A 10,796-nucleotide genomic window follows, 5' to 3' on the forward strand; every position below is an offset into this window, starting at 1 on the left:
ACCCTGCATAATTGGACATGCATGTGATTGAAAGCAGATGCATTATGGGAAAAGAACATGAAGTAGGAAAATGAATATATGACCTAGTCTGTAAATCAAACTAGAGATCACCATCTTCACACCCTTTATCATCAGCTCTGCCTTCTTTTAAACTCCATTAAGGAAGCCCTAAACATTATCAAAGCCTTTGAGCACCTTCAGTTACACGGCTTATTGTCAGTTTTGGCAGTGTATTCTTCTGTAATATGTTCTTATTTTTAATTCTTCAGATAAGAGGGCCAAAATCTGAAAACCCTGGTCATGAACTCTGACCTACCATTACAACGCAAGTGGCAACTTAATTATAAGTTGTTACGTGATTATCAGAATCATGTTAAATCTACTGCTAAGGATGAAGTGACCCCACAATAGTGAAGGTAATCATTAAAAGGAATTATTGATGCTTAGTGGAACATCTTTAGACCTAGACCCAATTATGAAAAAGCATGCTTTATAGAGAGAAGGAGGGGAGGAGGGGGAGGAGGGACTATGGGAGAGCAGACAGAGGGAGATAGGTGTCTCTGAATAGCTGGGATCTTCAGCTGGGAATCAAGAAGTAATCAATGTCTCTTTCTCTGTGACAGTTCAGTGCTGAACCTTCCATTTTCTTTTAAAACCTCAGTCTTATTAATACTTGACTCTTGAACTGTGAGTATATTGTTCAGTAAAATGGTTCCTTTACTGAGTTGTTGAGATTACTTGTTACCGGCCTCCATGCCTCCTCTTAGTCTGAGAAGCCCTTGACCCAGGCTTGGGATGTTCAAAGTCAACAGTATGTGTTTGCTGGGGGTGGGACATACTATGTACTTGGCTGGGTACAGGGACAGAAAGGCCTGTCCTCTTGATGTTCCATCAGAGCTCACATCTGTCAGCCTCTGGGGCATCACACTCGAACCATCTGCTTGACTGGTGTTTTCTGTGTGGGGGGGAGTGGGAGTTGGGGTGAGAGAGACAGAGAGGGTAAGCTGGAAAAACATGTGACCTCTTGGGACTCTCATAAGCATCCAGCTCCAACTGGCCCAGACCAGAAACACCGTGCCCTTTCTTTAAACACAGATAGAGGTGAATAGCAAACTGTGGGTTACTAGAGCAAAGCTAAATAGTTTTCTTGCTCTTGGAATTTGGTGACTGAAATTTCAATTATATTTTATCTTAAGCTTTATTATTAAAAAAAAGTTTAAATGAAGAAACATCACATATTGAAGTTAACCATAGACAAAACCTATATAATTGTGCAGTTGTATAGCCATTGAAAACAGAAGCTGTGGGGCTTTACACTGGACATTTTTGTTTTAATATTTTTTTTGAAATTAAAATATACTTACATTTTTAATCATTCTTTTCCCCTCTTCAACACACTTGCTCTCACTCAAATTTATGACCTCTTTTTCTTTAATTGTTTATATATGTATATGTATATATATATGTATATATATATATTTACATACACACACACACATACACACACAATCTTGTTTATTCCAGTTGCTATTGCTTGTAAGTGTATGATTTCAGGACTGGCCACTTGATATTGGATAACGAACTGGCAGGCTCTTCCCTGGAGAAGAGTATTTCTTCCCACTCTCAACATTCCTTAGTTGCCTGTAGTTGCTCTTTGTCAAGGGTTGAGGCATCTTGAGATTTTTCCATTGTATGTTAGCATATCTATAGGTGTTGTCCTAATTCAGGTCTTGTTTAGGTAGCCATGTTGATTGAGGGATTATCTCAGAAAGATTGTATGAGCTAGAGGAGCAGGAAGTTTGCTATCATACTGTGTCTCCTAGTGATCTCACACTGGATTTAATTTTCTATAAAAACATTATTTTAATGCAATTACCCACCTCCCAAACAAAAAAGTCCATGACAGAGTTAAAAAACAATTAGCTTTATATCCTCTTTCATAACTTTTGCTCGTTGCCTGCATTCCATCCTTGCTCATTCCCCACTATTTAGCCTCTCTTGTTCTCCGTGTACATGAATATAATTAATATATGACTCTGTTGTATCTACAGCTGTGATGAATATTAAGAAAACAGTTGAGAAAGCACATGTGCACATTTTTGTAATGTATTGATCATTCACAAAAGAACTATATATCCAGCATTAAGCCACATTGCAGAAGCCCAAGTCACTCTTGTCTCAAACAGCCATCAGGACTCATTATTGAGAGGAAGAAAAACACATTTCTACATCGAAAGACTTGTCATAATATACTCCTTCCACAGCTGAGTTCTTTCTTTGTGGGTGCAGGGCTAGTATAGAAAATAACCTGCCTACTAATTTATGCATATGATCCTCCAATCTGCTACATTCGAGATCGCTGGGGAAATTAAAACATAGTATGATCCGGTCTATACCCTGGAGACTTGGATTTAATTGGCCCAGGAATATAATCCAACCACTCTCATAGTTTGAAATCTGCCTTCTTCCCATCCCAGGTGAATTTTATGTGTAGAAATGTTGAGAGCACTGATGTGGAAAGAATATGATATTTTTCTAAACTTGCTGACTACCAGACATCAGAAATTAATATTCAAAACAATCCCCTAGGTTACTGAGAAAGTATCAAAAGAAAGGAGACCTTTTAAAAAGTGTGACTCAGTAAAAGAAAAAAAAAAACTATATAGATTGTGTTTCTTACCCTCAGCACTCGGCATTGTGGTCCTTACTCTCCTTTTGTGGGCTGGGTAGCTGTCCTGTGGCTGTGTCCCTGGCTTCTAAATCCTATGTCAGTGTATGATGTCTGAGAATATAGAGCTACAGCAGGAAGTGTCATATCCCTGAATGTCCCTTTCTGTTTGCAAGGCTTATGCCTCGTTAAAAGGACGAGGAGAGCAAGCTAAGATCAATGTGTTTGAGGAAGGGCTGGCTGGAGGGTCACTGACTCCTTCTCATGCCCACTGGGGACTTCGGCAAAGCAGTGTAGCAAATTATAATATAGCCATGTGATTTAAAATCCAATGAAATATAAAAACCATAAGCTCCTTTAAAATTGAAATATTTCCGGAGATCAAGAGAATAATGTAGTTTGTTTTAAGTTGATTTCTTTAAAATGTCACAGGGTTAATGAAGTATCTCTCATTCTCTTTTAATCAGACTTGTCAGAAACCTTTGAATTAAGAAAAAAAATCAAAAGGCCCTGAGGCTTAGACTGTAGCTCCGTGATAGAGCCTGGGCTTAGCACGCGTGTGCCCCACCTCAGAACCCTGCACCAGAGAGAAAAGTGAAAGAGTGAACAGGGAGCAATCCTAGCCAAAGGTTGTCAATGAAGTCATTTGAATTCTGTAACAAATCTCAGGATTTCTAGAGTTTAGAGGGTGACTTGATTGACAGTAGGTACCACAGCAGGTGTCATGGCAACAGCACAAGATAGAAGCTACTGGCTTACAAATAATTTAAAGCTGAAGTATTAGGTCGAATGAAGTATAGGTTAAATGTTAATTTTCTTCTGTAGTCTAAGACTCTGTAGATTTATAGAGTGCTTATTGATTGCTGATGATGTGCTGAGTTGTGCATTAAATGTTTCACGGTGTTAGCCCACTTAACCTCCACCATGGTACCCAAGGTACTTCCACTTATGATCAGGGCTCATGCGGATGCTTTCCCAAGGTCACAGTGTTGGTAAGTAGTGTAAGGTGCTCGTCTCAGAAGTTCCCAGGTTTTTCTGGTTCGCTTAATACTTCAGCTGTTTTCACAGCTTCCATCTCAGAAGTCTCAGACGCTTCCAGTGTTCTTCCTGTGACAGTGAGGTTTTTCTGAGTGCACACAGGTCAAAAGCAATAGTTAACAGTTACACTTGTTAGGGGGTTAGTCCTAGACAACTTTATCTGGCTTTGTAGCATAGTAGTCTTTTGAAAAAATAACACCCATGAAAAAACATCACATTTCATTCTTAAATGACCACCATTACAGAAGGGAAGGCGGTTGGTGCACCCTTGAGCATGCCCAGCTTCTGGCACTTGGAGTCTTGTCAAATGCCACTGTCCCCATTTCCTATTACAACTGACTTTTACCTGGTATCTGGTTTTTTAGCAGAATGAGGTTTCCAAAACCAGCTTCACAAAGACACGGCATTAGCAAAAGGGATGCAGTGATCTAGTGTTGACGCTTTGACCTGCTTTGATCTGGTTGTTCACTCATTGACTGACACATGTCAAGCATTGTGTGTTTTTCTCAAAAGGAGAAGGAAGGAAAGAAAGAAAGAAAGAAAGAAAGAAAGAAAGAAAGAAAGAAAGAAAGAAAGAAAGAAAGAAAGAAAGAAAGAAAGAAAGAAAAAAAGAAGGAAGGAAAGCTTTTCAGAATTTGGGAAATGATAGATCATATCTGTTTTCTTCCACTGAGCTGTGAGCCCTTTGACCCGCAGTCAGTCTGCGTTTGTTCGTATTCTCCTCTAACACATGTCTGGCACACTGTAAGGAATTCCAGGTGAAAGCATAGGTTTGAATTCTTCCCAGACACTTCTGGGCCTCCCAGGGAGGACTTGCTTCCCACAGCTAGTGGATTCCAGATTTCTTCTTTCATCTTGAAAACTCAAAGTGACCTTTGAGGACCATGGAACTCAGAACCCCGTTGCCAATTGTTGGTGTTAACAAAGCCAGCGTCAAGGAAAACTGCCGTGAAACTGCCCTAAATCCTGGTGCCCACAGCTGTCCTGAAAGCAGTGGTTTAAGTGGTCTCATGCTGCCTCCAAGGCTGATGAAGCTCCTTTGAGTAAATCCGTATGAAGAGGAAGAAGAGTTCACAGTCAGGACAAAGAGTGACCTTAGCAGGAGCAAATACTAATGTCTTTTGTTTAAATGGAGTTGTGCATTTTCCAACTTCCTGCTTTCTATACTGTGGGTATGGGTGAAAGCAAACACCATTAGTTCGTCTTTGAAACAGTACCGCACATTCCATCTCTCAGCAGTATTATAGTCTTCACTGAGCCTTCCAGCTGCTCTGCCTACTGGCTTCATTAACATCACTAATGCAGGTGATGTCATAGACAAAGACATCTGTGAAAAACATGACATTCTTGCTTACCATCCCATTGCTACTTATGCAGGCATGACAACATACAAGAGCATGAGAGATACAAGAGGATATTAATTTCAATAATTTTTGCAATAGCATAACATTCAAATAACCTATCTACATGTATTTTAAGAATGGAGTGTTAAATATATGAATATATAATGTTGAGCAGTCTTTAAAAGCAAGGGCCAGAAGACTTTCTCAATAAAGAGTAGATAGTAAATATTTTATACTTTTCAGATCGCACAGCCTCTGTTTTAATTACTGAAGTATGATGGCATGGTAGCACAAAAGCATTTACAGACAATGTTTTTAAAACTAGAAGAGACTATATTCTAGTAAGAATTTTATTTCCTAAAATAGTTAAGAGATCAGCTTTGATCATAGCTTACCCATTTTGATTTCCAGAACCTAGACTAGAACATATGCATATATACAATCTAGGAAATCTCTGTGTGTTTGTAATTTTCGCACACATGTGTATGTGGTCATGTGTTTGTACACCTGAGTATGTGGGTACATCTGGAGGCCAGAGGTAAATGTCAGATGTTTTGTTCAGCAATTTGCCACTTTCTTGTCTTTTCCTTTTCCTTTTTGGCAGCACTAAGGATTGACCCTAGGACCTGACACATGCTACATAACCACTCTAACTGCTGAGCTAGAGACCCAGCTCTGTGTTGTTCTTTGAGACTGGATCTCTCACAGAATACAGAACTTCATGATTTGGCTGGACTAGAGAGTCAGGGACCTCCAGAGGTGCAGTTATTTCTGCCTCGCCCAAGCTGGGCCCAGCGATGTCCACTGCCAAGCTGGTTGTTACATGGCTGCTAGGGGCCTTTACCTTCTCATAGACTGATGACAAGCACTGCCCCAAGGGAGCCATCTCCTTTGCTTGCCAAGATATATCTATTTAAGTTAAGACTAAGGAGGAAAAACATACTATATAAATACATAAATTACACTGGAAGGATATTCAACAAATTTTAAGTGTTGTGTATCTAGGCTCAGAACCCTCACCCCTATTAGAATTTGTATTGTGTATACATATGACTTACTTAAAAGAAACGGCAGCTAGTAAGGTCATCCATGCCTATAATCCTAGCTCCAGAGGCTGAGGCTGAAGGATTGCTGTGAGTTCCAGGCCAACCACTGCTACACAGAGAGACTTTGTCTCAAAAACAGACAAATCATAAAAATCCAAGCAATCACAACATGAAAAACATTTTGAGGAGGCAAGATCTTGTTTCATAGCTCAAACTGGTCTCAAAGTTAAAAGACTCCTGTTTTATTCTCCCGAGCGCTGGGGCTATAGGCCTAGGGCACCATGTATGGAAACAAAGGTGAAGGTTCCTTAAAAACCTATAATGAATCTATCATACAAATTAGATATATTCTCCTGGACATATTCCCAAAGGATTCAATATCCTACTACAGAGACTCTTGCTCAATCATCTTTATTACTTGTATACTCATAATAGCCAGGAAACAGAAAGAGCCTAAATTTCCATTAAGTGATAAATGGATAATGGAAATGTGGCACATATACATTGTGCAATATTTGTGAAGAAAAAAATTAAATTTGCACTAAATGTAAAGATCTGAAAATAATCATTCCAAATATGGTATAACTTGGATCCAGAAAGACAAACACCACATGTTTACTCTCATATGTAGATGCTAGCTTTGGATCTTTAGGTATGTGTGTTTCAATTGGAATCACTAGAGAAGGCAGAAAACCAGTAAGGGGCCAATACAGAGACTTCAAGGGAAGGATGACAAAATGTGGGTGTATAAAGAAGGAATTAGGACAGGAAATAAGGAGGGAGTAAGAGGGTAGAGGAGGGTGTATGAAGAAGGATAACTAACACTAAAGATCTTAGAGAAAGTCATATGAAAGTCTATTAATGTTTCCTAAAACACATACAAATACAAATGTAAAAAAAATTAAGTGGAATTAGCACATATTTGGGGAGTCTTTTAATGCCCCTTCTAGGAACCATATATTATCAAATAAAAATAATTCATTTGAAAGAAGTGGGTTACCTCTTTGGAGTTGTTGACCACCTGGGTCCTTTTGTCCCCAAATATTACAGGCTATTACCATTGCCCTTGGTTACTATACAGAACTTGACTGTGAGAAGCTACTGCTGAGGAAATCACATACTTGAGTCAAGGAACATGGGGAAATTAAGCTGGTACTGACCTGGAAGCTTCATCCCTATGAGCTAGCTTTAGAAATGCCAGAAGGGTCTATGCATGCTACCAGGGGAGAAAGGTAATATGCAGTTTGGCCTAGCTACTAATAGTGAGAGCTACAATAGTGACTGGATTGGTAAGATATGCCCCCTGGTGCAATAATGGCATGAATATTTTGGGAGTGACCAACTATTTTCTGATTAAATTTGAAGCCTGCTCCACAAGATAGAACTCATGCCTGTTGCCACTAACTGGGGCAACATTACTCATCTGTCTAGGTCCTAAGTTTTAGGAAAAATTACTAATACTATTTTGCTAAATGGTCATAGTAGTAAACTCCTCCCTAAATTCTTATCTTTAACTACATTGAGTAATGTATCTCTTAACTCTCATCAGAGAAGCCTTTATTTTTCACTTTGTGTAAAGATTAATAGAGTCCAACAACTGGTTTACCTGCAGAGAACAAAGACTGTGGAGTGCTCAGCTCTAAATGGGACATCTATAACATACTTCATCCTCATAATGTTTGGGAATCATCTAGGAATGGGGGTGGGGGGAAGAGATTGTGAGAGATAGCAGAAGTCTGTTGGGAAGCTGTATTTGCCAGTACAGCTGTAATGACAGTACCATTGCATGCATCAACTGAAAGTGGCTGTCATACCAAAGATCAACACAAAATCAAGCCAACCAAAATTTTAGCATGAATGGGGGAGGTGCTCATGAAGTCCTCTCTAGCTGAGAGCTTTCTACTTCCTGTAATTTATCACAGTACTTCAAAGTAGTCCTTCTTTATATACTCATGGCACGAAAACTATAAACAAGAACTTACTGAAGTAGCAGTGGGAGAGAACGCACCATGAAATACAACTCAGTCTCTGTCAGAGGAGTAGGATCAAATGGCTTCTGGGGAAAAAATGGTATCTCCAGAGATGCAACCTCTGAAAGGCTCCTTATGATTCAATAGATGGTCCTATTCACTTGCACATACAAGTGGCACTAGGTAGAATCATTTTTTTAAAAAAGTTCATGAAGTCTGGAGGTGTCTTAGTTAGGGTTACTATCGTTCAGCCGCAACTAGTTGGCTCAGCTCGTACTTAGGGTGTCTAACACTAGGCTTAAAGGCCTAAGATCTGGTCTCTGAGTGAGAAAGCATAGAGAGCACCAGGCTATAAAGTACATGGGACATCTCTCCCAAGGACTGGTTCTGTTGATTGAGAATCAGAGCTAAAGTTAAAGATTTAGGGAGAGTCTGGGATAACCTCTCTGGGGAATTTAGATGAGACCTGGCCCTACAGATAGTGAAGGTCGCCAGGTTATTAACAATAACCATTCTCAACCTGCTAGGCAGGAAACAGGTATATATTTCCTCCATTGAGAAGACAACCATTCATGATTAATATTCCTGGTTTCTCTGGTACTTATCTCTGAGCACATGGCAAGTGCTTGCTCCATGTTTAGTCTATGTGTGAATTAAAGAGCAATTGTGTCAGAGTCACCTATGTCACTTCTTGTTGAGTACACCTGAATACATCATCCAGACTCCCTTTTCCCTAAGGTTTAAGACATCCCAAGGTTTATAGTGAGTGTGCCCACAAACTCACGGAACCCCCAGGTTTCTAGAAACCTCTACATTCCGTATGAGTTAGAACAGGAATCAAGAGCAACCCCCTTCCCTTTGTTAGAGCACGTCTAGGTATGAGTGGCCCATCAAGGAGGTATTTCCTTCGCAAGGGAGAAGAGATAGGTAGCAGTGAAGATAACCAGTCTTTTCCCCTGATTTTCTCTCTCTTGAAGCAGTCACCTGGTCTAAGGCTGAAGGGGCAGAGAAGCCTGAAATTCTCAGAAGCTTGCTTTCCCACTGACACTCTGGCCCCAGTGTGAGTTGCCATGGCAATCTCAACATATCTGAGATATCTGCTTTGGTGTGTTTACAGCATCTCCAGCAGTTTTATAACCGTATATACTCTTCTTGAAATTTTACTCCCTCCACAAGCCCTCCAAGGCTAGAAGTTTCAGTTCCTAATGACACTGGCCTGTTCTCAACCATAATAATGAGGAACGCCTTTGGTTAATGACCCGTGAGCACTATATGAATGAGCTACAACTCATGTGTCTTCAGTGAGAGATTTTCTCACTCATGAAGCTGATTGGCTGCTAGTAGCAGGGCTGTGTCTACTTTATCTTTATGGATTGTTATTACTTAAATCCAGAGGTATTAAAGAAAACAGGTTGAATTTATATATTTTTAACGACAGCGTAATAATTCTCACACATAATGTATCTTAGTTTGGATTTTATTGCTGTGATGAGACACCATCACCACAGCATTTTAATTTTATTTAATCTTTTTTTTTACAGTCCAGATTTTATTCCCCTTCCGGTCCACCCTCTGACTGTTCCACATCCCATACCTCCTCCTCCCACCTCCATTTCCACGTGGATGTTCCTACCCTAACACTCCACACCCCATCAGGCCTCCCCACTGCCTGGGGTTTCCAGTCTCTTGAGGGTTAGATGCATCTTCTCTGAGTGAACCCAGACCTGGCTGCCCTCTGCTGTATATATGTTGGGGGCCTCATAACAGCTGGTGTATGCTGCCTGGTTGGTGGCATGAGAGATCTCGGGGGTCCAGGTTAGTTGAGACTGCTGGTCCTTCTACAGAGTCACCCTCCTCCTCAGCTTTTTCCAGCTTTTCACTAATTCAACCAGAGGGGTCAGCAGCTTCCATCCATTGGTTGGGTGTAAATATCTGCATCTGACTTTTTCAGCTGTTTGTTGGGTCTTTTGGAGGGCAGTCATGATAGGTCCCTTTTTGTGACACACCATAGCCTCAGTAATAGTGTCAGGCCTTGGGGCCTCTCCTTGAGCTGGATCCCAATTTGTGCCTGTCACTGGACCTCTTTTTTCCTTGGGCCCTTCTCCATTTTTGTCCCTTCAGTTCTTTCAGACTGGAACATTTTGACTGTGGGATAGCAACCCCATTCCTCGCTTGATGCCCTGTCTTTCTGCTGGAGGAGGATTCTACAAGTTCCCTCTCCCCACTGTAATAATATCAGAATCGAGGAAACAATATCCACTCTCACCAATGGACAGATCGTGGAAACAGAAATTAAACAAAGGCACAGAGAAACTATCAGAAGTTATGAACCAAATGGATTTAACAGATATTTACAGAACATTTCACCCTAAAACAAAAGAATACAACTTCTTCTCAGCACCTCATAGTTCCTTCTCCAAAATTGACTATATAATTGGTCATAAAACAGGCCTCAACAGATATAAGAAGATTGAAATAATCTCATGCATCCTATCACATCACCTATCCTATCACATGGATTAAGGCTGGTCTTCAATAACAGTAAAAACAACAGAAAGCCCACATACACAAGGAAGCTGAACAACTCTCTATTCAATGATAACTTGGTCAGGGAAGAAATAAAGAAATTAAAGACTTCTTGGAATTCAATGAAAATGATGACACAGCATACCCAAACTTATGGGACACAATGAAAGCAGCTCTCAGCGGAAAATTCAAAGCACTAAGTGTC

Source organism: Mus musculus, chromosome 2 (assembly GCF_000001635.26).
Source record: "Mus musculus strain C57BL/6J chromosome 2, GRCm38.p6 C57BL/6J".
NCBI classification, from domain to species: Eukaryota; Metazoa; Chordata; class Mammalia; order Rodentia; family Muridae; genus Mus; species Mus musculus.